The sequence below is a fragment of the Zonotrichia leucophrys genome, chromosome 2 (genome assembly GCF_028769735.1).
Source record: "Zonotrichia leucophrys gambelii isolate GWCS_2022_RI chromosome 2, RI_Zleu_2.0, whole genome shotgun sequence".
Lineage (NCBI taxonomy): Eukaryota > Metazoa > Chordata > Aves > Passeriformes > Passerellidae > Zonotrichia > Zonotrichia leucophrys.
In genome coordinates this window covers 114014058-114029218 of record NC_088171.1, presented here as the reverse complement: position 1 = coordinate 114029218, position 15161 = coordinate 114014058, and the positions used below count along the sequence as shown (strand labels likewise).

The 15161-nt window shown below is 37.6% G+C and overlaps 1 long non-coding RNA gene across 1 annotated transcript; it reads right to left on the bottom strand.

The window, feature by feature from the left end:
• Positions 1-618: 618 nt before the first annotated feature.
• On the bottom strand, positions 619-12205 carry LOC135443301 (uncharacterized). Its single transcript, XR_010438955.1, has 5 exons — positions 12149-12205; positions 9939-10179; positions 9785-9825; positions 6415-6551; positions 619-2284 (listed from the first exon to the last, which is right to left on the bottom strand). It is a non-coding gene; the product is annotated as an uncharacterized LOC135443301 (long non-coding RNA).
• Positions 12206-15161: the final 2956 nt, after the last annotated feature.

Genomic DNA, 15161 nt, shown 5'->3' with positions numbered 1-15161 from the left:
GTTAGGAATATGTCTCTAGTAGTCTACTGCTAATATGTTTCTTTTCCTGTTACACACACAGTTGCAGCATTTTTGTAATGCCAGGACACTGAATTCTAAATAACCAAAATATTACATATTTGGTAAGAAAACGGTAGCATAAAAGTGGTAATAGTTTTATATAGAAAATCACTGTAGAGCTAGATGTACAACTAGAAAAAAATATATGAAAAAAACTGCCTTGCAGCTACCACAATCAGTAGGGTAACTCATTCATCTTCTACCTGAATTTTCTTAGGAGTAAGAGCTGAATACCTTTGATAAAAACAGTCATGCTTGGCAAAAAAGTGTATTTATTTCCTTGAGTCATGACCGAATTTCACACCCTACCCTTTGCCAGATTCCTACAATTTCAGCTAATCTCATCAGTCTAACAGAAACACATCATCTTTGTCTCCCCCTTTCTCTAACAGGACCTCTCAAAACATTCAACATGTCATTGTTACCCCAAATCCTGTTCTTCTGTAGCATTTGTTCATCCACTTGAAATCAGCACAACCATCCTCATCTCCCAAATAACTGCACTCTGTCAGATGAAAACAATGTTGCTGTCTCTAGTTATAAATTCTAAGCCACCAAGTCATTGAAATACTGGAAATCACTGAGATCTGAAACCCAAGATCACAACTTCAAGCATATTCCAGGTACTCAAAAGTATATCTGTATTATTAGGTCTGTTAAATCCATTAATTCTTGGTTCTTATTCCAGCTCTCTGTGCAACACCAAGACCTTACCTTATCCATAACATTTTCAATTTTTCCTTTAGTTCACACTAATCACATAAAGATGTTTAATAGCCTCATAGCAAAAAAAAGTCACTATAGATTCTATTTCATCTCTTCATAAATTCCTTCACTTTAATATGTACAAACTATATTACATATTATTGAAATTAACCCTTATCTACTTTATACAAATAAATTTCTTCACACAGATAATTACTTCTTAAAAGCAACTTTAAACATCTCTAGGCACATTCTAGAGCATCTCTAAGAAGATCAACACAACAGATTGGGTGGTATTCACAGGTTTAGAAGCAATATCTTGTCTGCTCACTTGCACACCAGTCACAGCAAGTCCTGTGGCCTCCCCTACATTCCCTGGACAGAGATATCTCCAATGTTTTCAAATGTATTTTTTCCCTGATCAGAAAATATGATAAATGTTAATGGTACTCTCCCACTGAACTTCAAGAAAATCTTTCTAAATCTGCCAGCTGCAAGTGCTTATGGGAAGTGTATTCCATGAACTCAAGAAAAGTTACATTCTACAGCTGTGATGACACAATGAATATAGAACAAAACCCAGCAGCCTCTCACAGCCAATTATAGACCTGGGATTTACCCCAGTGGCATCTCCTGGATTCAGCTACTTAATTCCGGTTTTCAAATTTTGGTGCAGAGATTGCCTTTCTTACCATTCTGTCTCCTTGACTAACAAAGTGATTAAAAAAAAATATATTAATTGAAAACCGTCTATTCAATAGCATCTCGTTGCCCCAATGGCTTAAACCTCCTGTCTCCCCTTTCAAATGTTTATATATAGCCCGGCAGCTGAGCTACACGTAGTGCAGCAAGGCTTCCACCTGCTGGACAAAAGGCAGCACGAAGCTTCCTTAACAGGAAACAGATGCAACAAAATCTGAGAGCAACACAATGACAGAAGACAAAAAAAACCCGAAACCAAACACAAAAAGGCAGCATCAGGGTGCCCTTGTTCTTGTTTAAGAAGTGCAGTAAGTAAATAGAGGTGAAAATGCAGCCATCCAAATAAAGAGATGCAGAGGTCAAGCACCTGTGGCCAAGGAGGAGCTGCTCTGCTTTCCCAGTATTCCTCGTTTTACAAACTGTTCCTACAAGGTCTCTTTATTTGTGCTTTTACAAAGGAGCTGGGTTACTTGAAATGGAAATAGTGCAGATCTTTTGGGCTGGTCTGGGTTGGTAACTGCTCTAATCAAGCAAGTAGAGAAATTTCCCTCTTCGTGTTCTCTGCCTACCTCAGGTGGCTGAATCAGAGCATCGTGCATTCTGTGATGCTAAAGCAGCTGGGCAATAGCAGATTCCCATGCCCTGGAGCAGATTCAGACGGGATGCCAGGCTAAGCGCTGAGGTTTTCACTCCCGGATCCGGGCAGAGGGAGGGTTGAAGAGCCACAGTGCTGTGCCCGAGGGGAAGGAGGAGATGCTGCTTCCTGCGCATCCTGCATCTCAGTCAGGCATGGAAAGGCTTTCAGCAGCGGGCAGCTCTGTATCAAACAACAGGGTGTTATCTACTCATTCAAAAAGACCGGAACACGGTTTTAACTAAACGTCACGCCGACCTTTCAAAGCTCAAATACTTTATTATGTAGCTTGGTTTGAGACCCCAAGCAGCATTTTTCCCTAAGGTATTGCCTAAACCTTGAGCCAATCAAGGATGCAAAGGGAGAGGCTGCAGGTCTCCCTTGGTGTTATCCACTTTCCTCTAGAAGGTACACATCAAGAGGAACGACAGTTATGAAATTGCAACCAAAGTCAGGGAAAGATGGGTTATAGAGCTTCGTGAGACCATTCAGAAATCTAAAATGGGATTAGCAGACATTACTAATAATGAAAGCTGAGCCAATAAGATGAGCTTCGTTGTTTCTAGATCTTGATGAGTTTTACCAGGTTTTTTTGGTTTGGTGGTTTTCGGGGCTTTTTTGCATAGAAAATGATACTCATTACACTGTGCTTAATGGTCACAGACATAAACAGGTCTCAGTGCTTCAAAATTAATCTTCAGAAATTAAGGACAAAACAAAAGGTGCAGAAGAAGCATGTCAGAGGCTTCATAATTGGTGTTGCCAAAAACACCACAAAAGAGCCCTCCCCATGTATCTGTACACATGTGCACACAAAAGCACATAAAGACTCATATCAGCTATCTTAAAGGGTCAGTGTCACAAAGCTAAACATAGTTTAGTGATAACAGCTGCAAGAAAATATTTTTAAAGCATAGTAATTTGTAAATGAGACAGTTCCTCAAGAAGCCACAATCTGAGAGAAAAATTATTGCAAAAGTAAATAAACTTACATAGAATAAAACTAACTGCAATTAAAAAAAAATCATTAAAACCATAAAAGAGTCATAAAAGAAATGCAGTATAAAAAGATTGCCAATTATTTTTAAGTAAGCCAAGAATAAAGAGAATGTAATGGTATTATCATAAATTTTCTGTGATAATCTGGGCAAAGAAGAAATGCACAATGAATAGCTCACTAGCCTGTTTTATGCATGATAAATCAGATGCAGTCTTACCATAAGGCTGAGGAAATTCTATTTTTTTCAGAAATATTTAAGAAAGCATCTACATAAATTTAAATTTAAATCTATATTTAAATTATATTTATATATTTAAATCTATATTTAAATTTGGTTATTATTTGTTCAATCAGGTTGAGACCATGTATTAGAAAAGCAAGTGGCAGAGGAATTTTCACAATTTTCAGGTCAGAGGATCCCACCAAATATTCAGACTTAAGGAAAGTCAGTCTGCATCATTGACAGCAAATATAACTGATATATTTTCAATGCTATAGGTCCTGCCAACATTTAAAAAATCCTGGATAAAATAAAACAGTGCCAGCAGCAGTACTAAGTGCATAAGAAAGTTAAGAACAGTAATCACATGCTGATTTATCTGTGTTTACATTACATCATGGGAACTGGTTTGACAGATTTTTTGGATGTCGTTACAAGTCCAGCTGATAGTAACAAGCAGTGTCAGTGCAGCGTGTTCAGATGCCCAAATTAAAGCAGTCTCATGCTTGTTCCCAACAATGCTCTCCTCACTCTCACTGAGATGGCAGCCAGAGCCAGGCTTGGGCTTACAAGCAGGGTATGCTCAGCACTGGACTGACATAACCACAGGGTATCAGGGAATAAACTGTGTTTTTAACAGGAGTCTATAGGATCAGTTCTCATCACCTCCAACTTAACACTTCTGGAAGAAATAAAAGCCACTAGGGAAGATGTGAAGACTGGGAAAAGGCAAGTAGCAGGAGGGGTAGAGTTCACTGATACAGAGTAATCAAGATCACAGGGTAACAGGGACACAAGCAACCCCAACTCGTTTTAAGATAAGCCAATGAAAGTCATGCATAGGAACAAAGACAATGGCTTCTGCTCTGGTGATCAGAAACAGTGAAAAGAGTCAAATTAACATGGAGTTTTACTGAATTCTGTGCCCAGAGGGGCCACTGTGATTCTAAAATGCTTCAAATGAAAACTACAAAGCAACAGCAGAAAGCAGTAGTTCCTTTAACACAGTAGTTCCTAGCACGGTAGTTCCTTTAACTCCGTGTTTGGCAGTGTTGCATCCCTCTTTTGTTTTTGTTTTTTTTTTAAGCATAACCTGTTTTCAAGCTAATATGTTAAAAAGAACATTGATCAACTACAATTACATCAAAAAATGTGTACAGGGATGATTTAGAGGTTTGATGGTGCAGGATTTAGAGATTCAATCTTTTCAGCTTAACAGAGAAGAGCTGAAGCAATGATTTGATCATTTTCTTTAAGAACTTGGATGGCCAACAGTGGCACTGCAACATTTTTCAGGCTAGTAACAAAGATGCAGTAAGACCCAAAGGCTGAAAGTTGAAGCCAAATATTGAGAAGATAAATGTTAACAATGACAGTACTTACATGTTGATTAAATAATTTTTCCCCAATATTGAAGAGAAATATCTAAAACTCTAAGACTATTCTGAATATTGAAGTCATATGCCTTTTTTTTTAATTGATGCACTTACATAATATATTGTATCATGTATTACACAATTACGTTTTACTGTAATTTTCGCTGCAGGACAGTTTTTGAATGGCAGATAAACTATCAAATAGTATGAGATCTAATTATGAATTACAGAAGGATGTATTTTTTTATTAAAATAGACAAATGGTAATAACATTGTAAAAATAAATGTATTCAAGATGCAAATGCCTAGATAAGCTCTATGTCAAGGTACAGTTCAATTTTTGGCCAAATACTGCTAACAATGTAAGACAATTGATTTCTTTTGCATAGACTTCCAAAAAAAATCATCCTCAATTATAGATGAGATCTGGAAAGTAATAATTCCAAGGGATAAATCTTAAGAACAGAAGGGGGAAAAAAAAAAAAAAAAAAAAAAAAAAAAAGAGTCCTTGGAATAAAATTCTTAGAAAAGCTTAGACAAAGGTTTTGCAGTACAACTCAGGGAAAGAAAACATACTGGGAAGATAACAAGTGGAGTAATCAAATAAATATCCTGATTTACACACTACAGGCATCTAAAACCCCCAATATTTCATTTGCAAAAAGAAAATTTAATATTTAAAATATTTTCATATCCCTTCATGTAGGAACATGTGTGCTTTGAATATATTAAAATGCTATTTACTGGCAATGGCTTGCATCACTTTGTAAATTCTAAATTAAAGCCAAAACAACAAAAAAAAAGGTTAAAATTAAAATATCATTCCTGTTCTCAAAGATCAATTGTTTGGCCTTTTTTAAACTTCCTGTTTTGCTCTATAGGAACTCTTCTTTATCACACTTGATTCACAGAATGTGCTATTATTGTTTTGCTTTGCTTTACTCCTGATCAGCAAAAAAACTACTGCACCTGAACAAGACTAAATCCCTTTTCCATGCACGTTTTCTCACAGAATTAACTGACATCAGTAGATTGTTTGCTTTTAACCCTGACATCCCCCCTCCAACCTATTTTTGAAACAAATTTTATTTTAGGACGTCCTGACTGATACTAAATTGGAAACCCTGGTGTGAATTTTATAGAACACTATTTCCTTTTATAGAGGATGTTCACAGCTAATCTGTCATCTAAAGGGCAGACAGAGGCCAGAAGGTTAGGAAACCAAGACAGGTGGCCCAGCAGCAGCCTGAAATCCAAACTTTTTTGGTATTGTGTGTTTAATTATATTGCAAGGAATCTGAGTGTTTTCTCACTGTTCCATGTTTTATTAACTCTAAAAACACCTCAGCTCTGGAACAGAATGGGCAAACACTGAGCAGAAGGATTTTCTTGCAGAGCTGTTCTTCCATCTGGGTAAAGAAGAACAGCAAATTCCCTGATTCCCACAGATCTTTTCCCAAGAAGTTATGCCAGGAAATGAAGAATCTGGGTTTGTTCAGGCTTCCCCTCAGCCCTGCAAACACACACTTGTGTTTCTGTGTTTACAACTTGCTTTAAAAAAAACATATTTACCTCATCTGCAAGTGATGCCAATCCCCCCTCATCCAATTATTATTAATGATGCAACTAAATGAAATTATTCTTCTATTCAATACCACTTCTCAATCACTAAAAATTTCTACTTTTGTACTTGCCATCTAAGCCAGTGTAAACTCACAGCAGGGCCAGGTTGTCACCAAAGCAGCCACAAACTGAGGGTCTTTGACTCCTCCCTTTCCTTAGCACATCAGCAGTCTCCAGGAGGCCCATGTGTGTTTTTCCATGGTTCTTACATCCTGGTAAGACCAAGTGATCCTGCAGACAAAGCACAGTTTGTCCAAGACAGGTTGGAGAAACAGGATTCTGTAGAAAATCTTGCAGAATCAATCTTGCATCGAGGACAGCAGCAGAGAGGAATGGGTTACATGGGATCACATGGAACTCCATGAGCTGGGGCATTTAGGCAGTAAGCAGCAAACAGGATTTCCACTGTGCCACACGTGTGCAACATAGTTATCACCCAAATGATGCAGTAAAAATATCTTCTTGCTCCCAAGAAAAGATGTGGGACAGTAGCAAGTCCTACTTTGGACTTAAAATGCTACATGAGCTATTCAGCTCAACACTTGCAAATCTGCATCACCCCTGGCATCAAACACCAGCCCAGCTAGAAGGTAGGGTTTCCCCACAACCCATCTAACCAGTATGGAACACCCAAATACACTCCAACAGCACTTTTGCTTTCACATCTCTTTCACATCAGTCTTCCATTATGTTGAGAATTTTTATTTGGGCACACAATCTGACTTTGAAGGCATCAGTTAGCAAGTCCAATTCAACTTTGCAGGCCTTGGTTAGCAAGTCTTCAGAAAAATTCTTCCTGAAGGCCAAGCTTTGCAGAAAAGCAGCAGGTTTAAACTTGCTTAACAACGGTGCTGAACTCAACTGCAGAGATCCTGCTAAAGACACAACCCAGAGTAGTTAAACACCTGAAAAAGTTCCCCATTTTGAACACAAGTGACTCTGTTTCATACCATTATCATGTTAGGGGCAGACACCAATCTAGTATTTGGGGAAGGGGCTTGCAAAACAGAGAAAGAAAATAGAAATGTCTGTGTTTATGTGTATGTCTGCAAATGGGATGGAAGTTCACTGTGTTAGCAAAAATAATTGCCATGACACAAAAATAACTGTTCATCTGTATTACATTGTTTCCATTCATTATCTACCACATGTAAACTATTTTACCAAAAAGGATACACACTGCAGACAAAGCACAGAAACTCAAGATAGGATGTACATTTTGAGAAAACTCCTGACTTTCTGTTCCCTACAATTTCTCTGTCTTCCCAGACATGTAAAATAAACATAGCTAGACTGACTTCAGCATTTTATGGGTTACAGCCCTCAGCCCCAAAATCTACATGCACAGAGATAAGATATCCAGAATTAAAGAAAAAAAATTGTTTTCCCCTCTGCATTTTTCTACACTATCCCACCTTTAACAGTTTCCCACAGAAGTACATTTTATTTGTAGAAGTATTCTTTCGAGTTTGGACTTCTGCAAGTAACACCAAATGAAATAATTTGTGCATCTATCATCAAAAGCTGCAGCTTTCTAAAGAGTATTGTCTTAATAGTTTTTCAACACTTCTGATTTTAACTTGGGAGGTCTTTGAATACAAGAATAGGATGTCAGACAAATTTCATGAATTTCAGAACCATGATACTTGACCCATAAATGCCAAACTAATCGGCTTCTTGATTCTCTCTCTTCCCAATGGCCCTATGCTCATTTTCTGCACAAAATTCACCATCTCTTTTTTAAGGTGAAAGAAACAGTTCTACTAATTAAAATGTTCTGCAAATTAAAAGGTTCTACAGTGATTATAAATTTTTCTATTTGTTGAATTAAGGGCATGCTATTTTATCTTCTCTTGAAACATGTTTTTACACCAGTTAAATATAATTTGTCAGCGATTACCCTTATTTTGGTTTAGCATGTCCTTTGTTAATTAGAGCAGTCCCTAATGCAATCCTGACAAGTATTTTAGCTCTGGAGTTTGCAAGCCCCTAAGCTATCATCAATTTCACAAGTTTCTTAATTTACACCTGCTGAGATAGGATCAGCAGACTTGCATTTGTTTAAATGAAATTTCTGTTTGGATTACAGAGGGAGGCTGCCTACCCATGGGCATACACACTGGGGTAAACAGCCACCATAGGTGGCCATTCTGAGAGTGAAAAAATTACAGAAAGTTGGGGGTACAGATAAATGAAAATAAATGAAGATATATGACAAGACAAGCATTTGCATTTACTGTATTTCAAAAAATGTAACACTGATTTTGTTAAACTCAGTGCATTAGGAAGGTCTCCAAAGACAGGGTACTGCAGTGATGTGTATGAGAGAACAGTTACATGCAGACCAAAGCTTGCAAAACTGACTAGCCGTTGTTAGCCTATTTGTATCAATTTAATGTCTTGTTTTCAAGAGCCCAATTGTTCAGTTTTTGAGAAACACAAATCAAACAAAACCATTTCCACATACGTATGGCATAAATGTGTGTTGGAGTATTTTAAAACTAATAGGAACTTTATTTTCATGTTTGTTATTAATAATCTTTACCCCAGAGGTTGATTTTCAGTGAACCTTTTTAATAGGAAGAATCAAGAGCTGTTATTAATTAATTATGAAAAAAATTTCAAATGTATTTCCAGAAAATACTTTAATGGTGCTTTTAAAGAAAGAATACAACAATAAAAAAAAATCAGAACATAGTTTTGTTTTGTAAATAAAAGAAGCAGTAAAGTATTATAAAGTCAAATTTGCAACAAAAGAAATCTGCATTAAGTAAAACTTTATATAATATTATCACCTTTTCTGCAAATGCATTTATGATGAAGATAACTAATTCAATCCAGTTTAAAATGTTTGGATTAATCTAAAGAAAGTGTACTCCTAATTTACATTGCCTGAAGGCTAAAATACTTCATCATGACTGGCTATGTTAGGTGCTTGTTTATATTGTTGGGGATTTTTTTTCTAATATGATTCAACTACCATGTTTGATTTAGAGATTTGCTCCACACTGCAATGCATTTAAATAAATTTGGCAACTAGGAGCACAACATGATAACCTGGCCCTGTAAAAGGTTAAAGTCAACAATTACAAAGCTTTTAGTTGTGAAAACAACCAGTAAATCCTGAGGCAAGCCAATAACATTTTCTTCTATTTTCTCACCAATTAAGTGAGATCCTGTTTCCTAGTCTGAGGTGCATGTAGGTTATCAGGTGTGTGTGTGCCTTTAGGATTAGTCATGTTCATGGCAAGAAAATTAGCATGAGGAGCTGGGAAGAGTTTACACAGTCCAAGTCCAGCTTTTCCATGCTCCATCTCTCACGTCACAAAATTCTACACAGTCATTTCATTTCCACTGATTGCTGCCTGGACATCCGCTACAGGAATAATTATGAATCAAATATAGAGTGTGTCAGACAAGATCATTGTGGTTGGCTCTAATAGATACTAAATTAAATTACTTACCATAAGTCATCTCTGTTTTTCAATCTCTTCAGAAGGCATGACTGTAGAAGAATTCACAGATGCATGGGGATTGAAAACATCAACAATGAGCAGGCTTCATCAGCAGTGGGAAACAGCCCTAGGGCTACGATATTTTTCCCTGCAATTCACTTACCATTTTTCTCTAAAAAGAACTGCTGCAGCAGTGCTCTTTTACTCAGCAGCATCTCAAATCCTGTGGTTTTAGGCCCCTCACTACTACAAAGACATTGAGGTGCTGAAATGTGTCCAGAGAAGGGCAGCAGAGCTGGTAGAGGGCCTGGAGCATGAGCCTTATGAGGAGCAGCTGAGGGAGCTGGGGTTGTCTCATCTGGAGAAAAGGAGGCTCAGGTGGGTCCTTATCACTCTACAACCACCTGAAAGGAGATTGTGGAGTGGTGGGGTTCATTCTCTTCTCCCAGCTTACCAGTGATAGAATGAAAGGAAATGGCCTCAAATTGTGCCAGGGGAAGTTTAGATTGGATATTGAGAAAAATTTCTTCGCAGAAGGCATTGCCAAGCATTGGAACCAGGGGAGTGGTGCGTTCGCCACCCCTGGAGAGGTTTAGAAGTCCTGCAGAAGTGGCACTCAGGGACATGATTTAGTGTGGGCTTGGCAGTGTTGGGTAAGCAGTTGCCTTGATAAAAAAGTCTTTTCCAACCCAAATGTGTCTATGAATCTGAGGACATGTCCTTCTGTGCTCAACACCTAGCACCTTGCCTAGCACTCTCTACAGGAGGCTGTCAGCAAGCAGAGGCATCAAGTACTTTATTTAATAGGCACTAAATTGTGAAAAATACTTATCCGTTCCTTTTTTTCAAGGTAAGTTGCAGTGGGGGGAAAAATGAAAGGTAAAAATTTTTTATATTTTTATGCACATATATGCACATTTCTTTCCACTGTAATGCATGTAATGCAGAAAATTGAATATAGCTTTCTTTTGTAAATTAAAGAAGCAGTCAAGTATTATAAAGTCAATTTACAACTAAAGAAATCTGCATTAAGTAAAACTTTACATATTATCTAAAACTTTACAACATTATCTAAACTTTACATTATATTACCTAGTATTATCCTGTGATACTTAGTTTTGCTCCCTACATGCTTCCAAAAATCATACCTTCCCTCAAATAGGAACAAACTGGGTATTATTCTTCCTTTACTCAAATCTCTGACTTTCATCATGGCTGGTCTCTTAATTACAATCTCTTTCTGAGTTGGGGGGCTTTTTGTATTTAATTATACAATATCTAGTGTGGGCCTCCTTTCTGGTTGTCCGCTTCCACAATGCAGATGATAATCTTAGAACAATATCATGTCATATGAGTAGCAATGTAAGATTGAAGCCAATTTTGTACTGACAATTTCATACTTGCTCTATGAGATCAAATATAAATTCCAAGTCTGATCTTTGCTTTAGAAAAAATTTCACTTTAAATTTGCAGAAACAGCCATGCAGTGGATGACTTTAACTTTCTGACCACACATTACAGAGGTTAGTGAGGTCAGGTACACTCTAAGCATAAGATGTGCCCCTGCATGCATGACTCTTCATGTTAATGAAGATATTAATATAAAAATACTCATGCAAATCATAAAGTGGAGTCACACGATGCATATGTTGCAGGAACTGATTATAGACATTCAGCAGCATGTGGTGCTCCCTGTGAAATACTATGTAAAACATTTAATAAACTAATTTCTGTAAAATTACATATAATCTCATGAACAGCACAGTATACTACCAACCAGTGCCAAGAGGAGCTGCCTGCTCCTGTACAGGTGCTCCCAAGATGGGGAAGAGTGATGGTGATATGGGGAAGAGCCTGAGGGAGCTGAGTACCTGGGATTAATCTAGAGGAGCAAGTGAAAAGGGAGCTGGTGGAGTCCTTTACTGTGCAGCTGGGTGAGGCGGATGCCCGGAGGAGCCACCAGACAGGAATTCCCTGTGGTATTTAGCTGTACCTAGCTCAGTTCTTTTGCCTACAGTCTGTTGCACACCATTCCTTCTCTGCTGGGATCCAACTCAAGACACAAGAGAGCAGCCCTACTGTCTTACCCTGTTCACACATTTGAAGAACTTCATGATGTTTTGTTGACAAAGCAGAACACCAAAAGCATGTACTGACAATCTCTGAAATATTAATTGACCACACCATGTTTTTAGATTGTGAAAGCCATTTCTTAAATCTAGAACAATTCCATTTGCATTGAAAACACTAATGCTATTTTATTTATGTTAGGGGGGAAATAAGTTTAGACAAATAATTTTGCCCTGTGCCCAAAGAGAACTAATGGTCACCAACATTTGGTACACAGAAATTGAGCCTTCAGTCTCTACTCACAAATGATGTCTTCAAAGCTCTGCCCCACCCTTAGGTTATCTTTTCCTTCAAGTGTGGTGTGCAAACATAGATGCAGCACTCACCTGAGGTCTCTTATAGTGAAATAATTAACTCCTGGGTGTCACATGTGTTCTTCTTCATGCTTGCCAAGATTACCTCTGCCTTTTTTATTCACAGCAGCTTTGTTGACTCAGATCACTAGGAATGTGATGGGAAAAAGAGAGAGATTAAGGTAGTGTATTTTATTTTACACTGCAGAGGACTGGGAATGTAGCTGAAGTCAGTTATGTCTCAGATGAGGTGTAGTAATTCCCCACCAAGAAACAGAAACTACTCAAACTGTTCCAACTGGACTATTCATAACTCACTGTATTCTGCTGAATAAATGGCTTAATTCTTATTCAACTGTTGCCTTAAGATTCTCCCCCCTTCTCTTTTGCAACAGCATTCACAAAGTCAGTTATTCTTTTATTTATATTTGTGCATTTATTTTCTGTGCTTTCCTTAACTGAAGTTCTTCTTGCTGATATCAAGCTATTTCTCCAAATTACTAGGATAACTTTAGCTTCTAATTTTATAATTTACAATGTTTTCAGCCCTACCCAAGCTAGCAAAATCCAGAAATTTTGTCAAGTATAGTCTCTGCTCCTGAGTCATTATTAAATGCAAAAAGTAAAGAAATGGGTCTGTACAATTATTCCATTTGAAAGAATTTTTATAGGTAAAGGCACTGATAACTGTGATTATCTGTGATTTAATCTGGTTCATGTCTCCCCAGTTTAGGGGAAGTAACATATAACAACCTTAAAACTTCTACTATCATCAAGCTACATGTATTGCTTCTCCCTTAAACCCTCAAGCTCTTACTCTGCTATCACAGGAAATCATGCTGAAATTGATAAAATTTGTTCTTGAAAAATCTCTTTAGTTTGGTTTTGTTTCTTTATCCTCTCACTACTTGTAATGCTAATTGTTTGGCTTAGTATCGTTCTGATTATCAGCATTAGATCAAAGGATTTGCAAATGTCAGGCTTTCCTTAAGAAAAATATTATGTCCCTTTTTTATTTCAGGGAATCGTCTCTGGGGCTGTGAAACAGAATGTCATGACTATTCTCACTAAGTTACCTCATATTTTTAGATTTTCCACAATCAGTTTCCACCAGTGTCAACATCATTATTTTTAGAAAATTTGAGATTGCAAAACTATAATTTTTGAAAATTTTAACAGCTAGAAGTATAGAACTAGTGATTTAAAGGCCTAATATAGACAAATCTAATTGCCTAGTTAGTTACCTTCCCACTTGGATCATTTTTCTTGTGCTCTCTTGACTACTGTTATATTTTCCATTAGTTTTCCCTCCTCAGTGCTTTGTCTTTAAGATGCTCTAAATACAGTGCAATGCTTCAGAGGATGATCTCCTTGCTCCTGCTGTAAGAGGAGGAAAAACTTGTTTGACAAATGAGCCTTCCATGCTGAGACACTCATGGTTAAAACTGACACTGTTTGCCTTCCTGTCATCAAGGATAACAGAGATAAACTCTGGAAATCAGTTCGTTTCTCTTGCTTTAAAGTAAGCCATGAGAACTCCTGGAGGTTACAGATACTGGAAAATATCTGTAATTCCTGGATATTACTGTGGTTCTAATTTAGGAAGTATGAAGAGTGGAGTTAATGTGGTTTGTTTATATGGGATGTCACAACACTGTTATTGTTATTCATCACTTGGCACAAAGGGGAACTTGGAGCATCTCCAGGCAATCTGCAAACTGGAGTAATTTCACAAAACACTTGAGACAGCTGAAGAGGGAACATCAGAAATGGAGTTTTATCTAGCTCAGACACCAGGATTCACTCCCAGGTTTTAACTCAGGGAGGCCTCAGATCTGTGATAAATTTAGCTCCAAAAGGAACTACTTATGCTGCAGGAGCAATTGCATACTCCAGCCAGGATGCTCCCCCACAAGGATGCACATCTTCAACATGTCCTATGTGATGTCTGCCAGCTCTGTGTTATTATCTTGAATACCCCTAGGACATCTCAGATTGTGTCAGGCTCTCAAGTTTAGAAAAGTATGGCATTATCTGGAAGGTACTTGAGTCACAAAACCCAGCAACTAAAAATATATTGTAAACATTGAGAGAGTATTTCCCCAGAATGATCACAGAGTTTTCCAAAACTCAATAATATGCTGTGGTCTTACTGCTGATGTAAATTCAACAACAAAGTTAAAGACAATCTTAATGTCAGCCAGCTATACAGTGTTTAAAAATTCTGCTCCTTATTTGGAACTTTACAGTTATTTTATCCCTAGCAAAGGTAAGGATTGTCTAAACCATGAATAAAAATTAATAGAAAGTCTGAAAAACTATCTGAAAAGATTAGTACATACCACAATACATATTTGCCTATGAAGACCATTTGGTAATATTTTCCCTATAGGAATACAATTTTACCTGAGATAGGATACCATAGTGCCTGCAGTGGCAGGTGCTTTTGAACTGTAAAGCTTTTAAGCTGTGCTCTGGATTACAGATCATTATCTGATCATCTGTGATATTTGACAATTGCAGGTGGAAATGTTCCTGAAGCAGGTCAGTAAAGCTGAGGAGGAAGACACGTCCCAGACAGGCACCCCTCAGGGTAAAGCAGAGGAATCGTCTGTGAGCAGCAGCGACTCAGAGGGTCAGGAGGGCATTGCTGCCACACAGAGTGTGACACAATGGATGCTGAAATCCAGGAGCCACCCATCTTATTCAATGTTCTTGTATGCTCTCAAGAAGCAGAGAGGCTTGCTTGCATTTATAGACAATTATTTCTTTTTAGCAGAATTTTAAAAAATTTGACATCATGGTTACCTGAAACCTCTTAGGGGTAAGTTGGACATGAATACTCTTGATTTTCTAGCAACCTTAATACTTCTGCCAGTCAGGATGAGGTATCTAGATTGACCTGGAATGCATGAAGTACTTTAGAGTGACTACGTATTGCTATCAAAATATATGATCTGCGA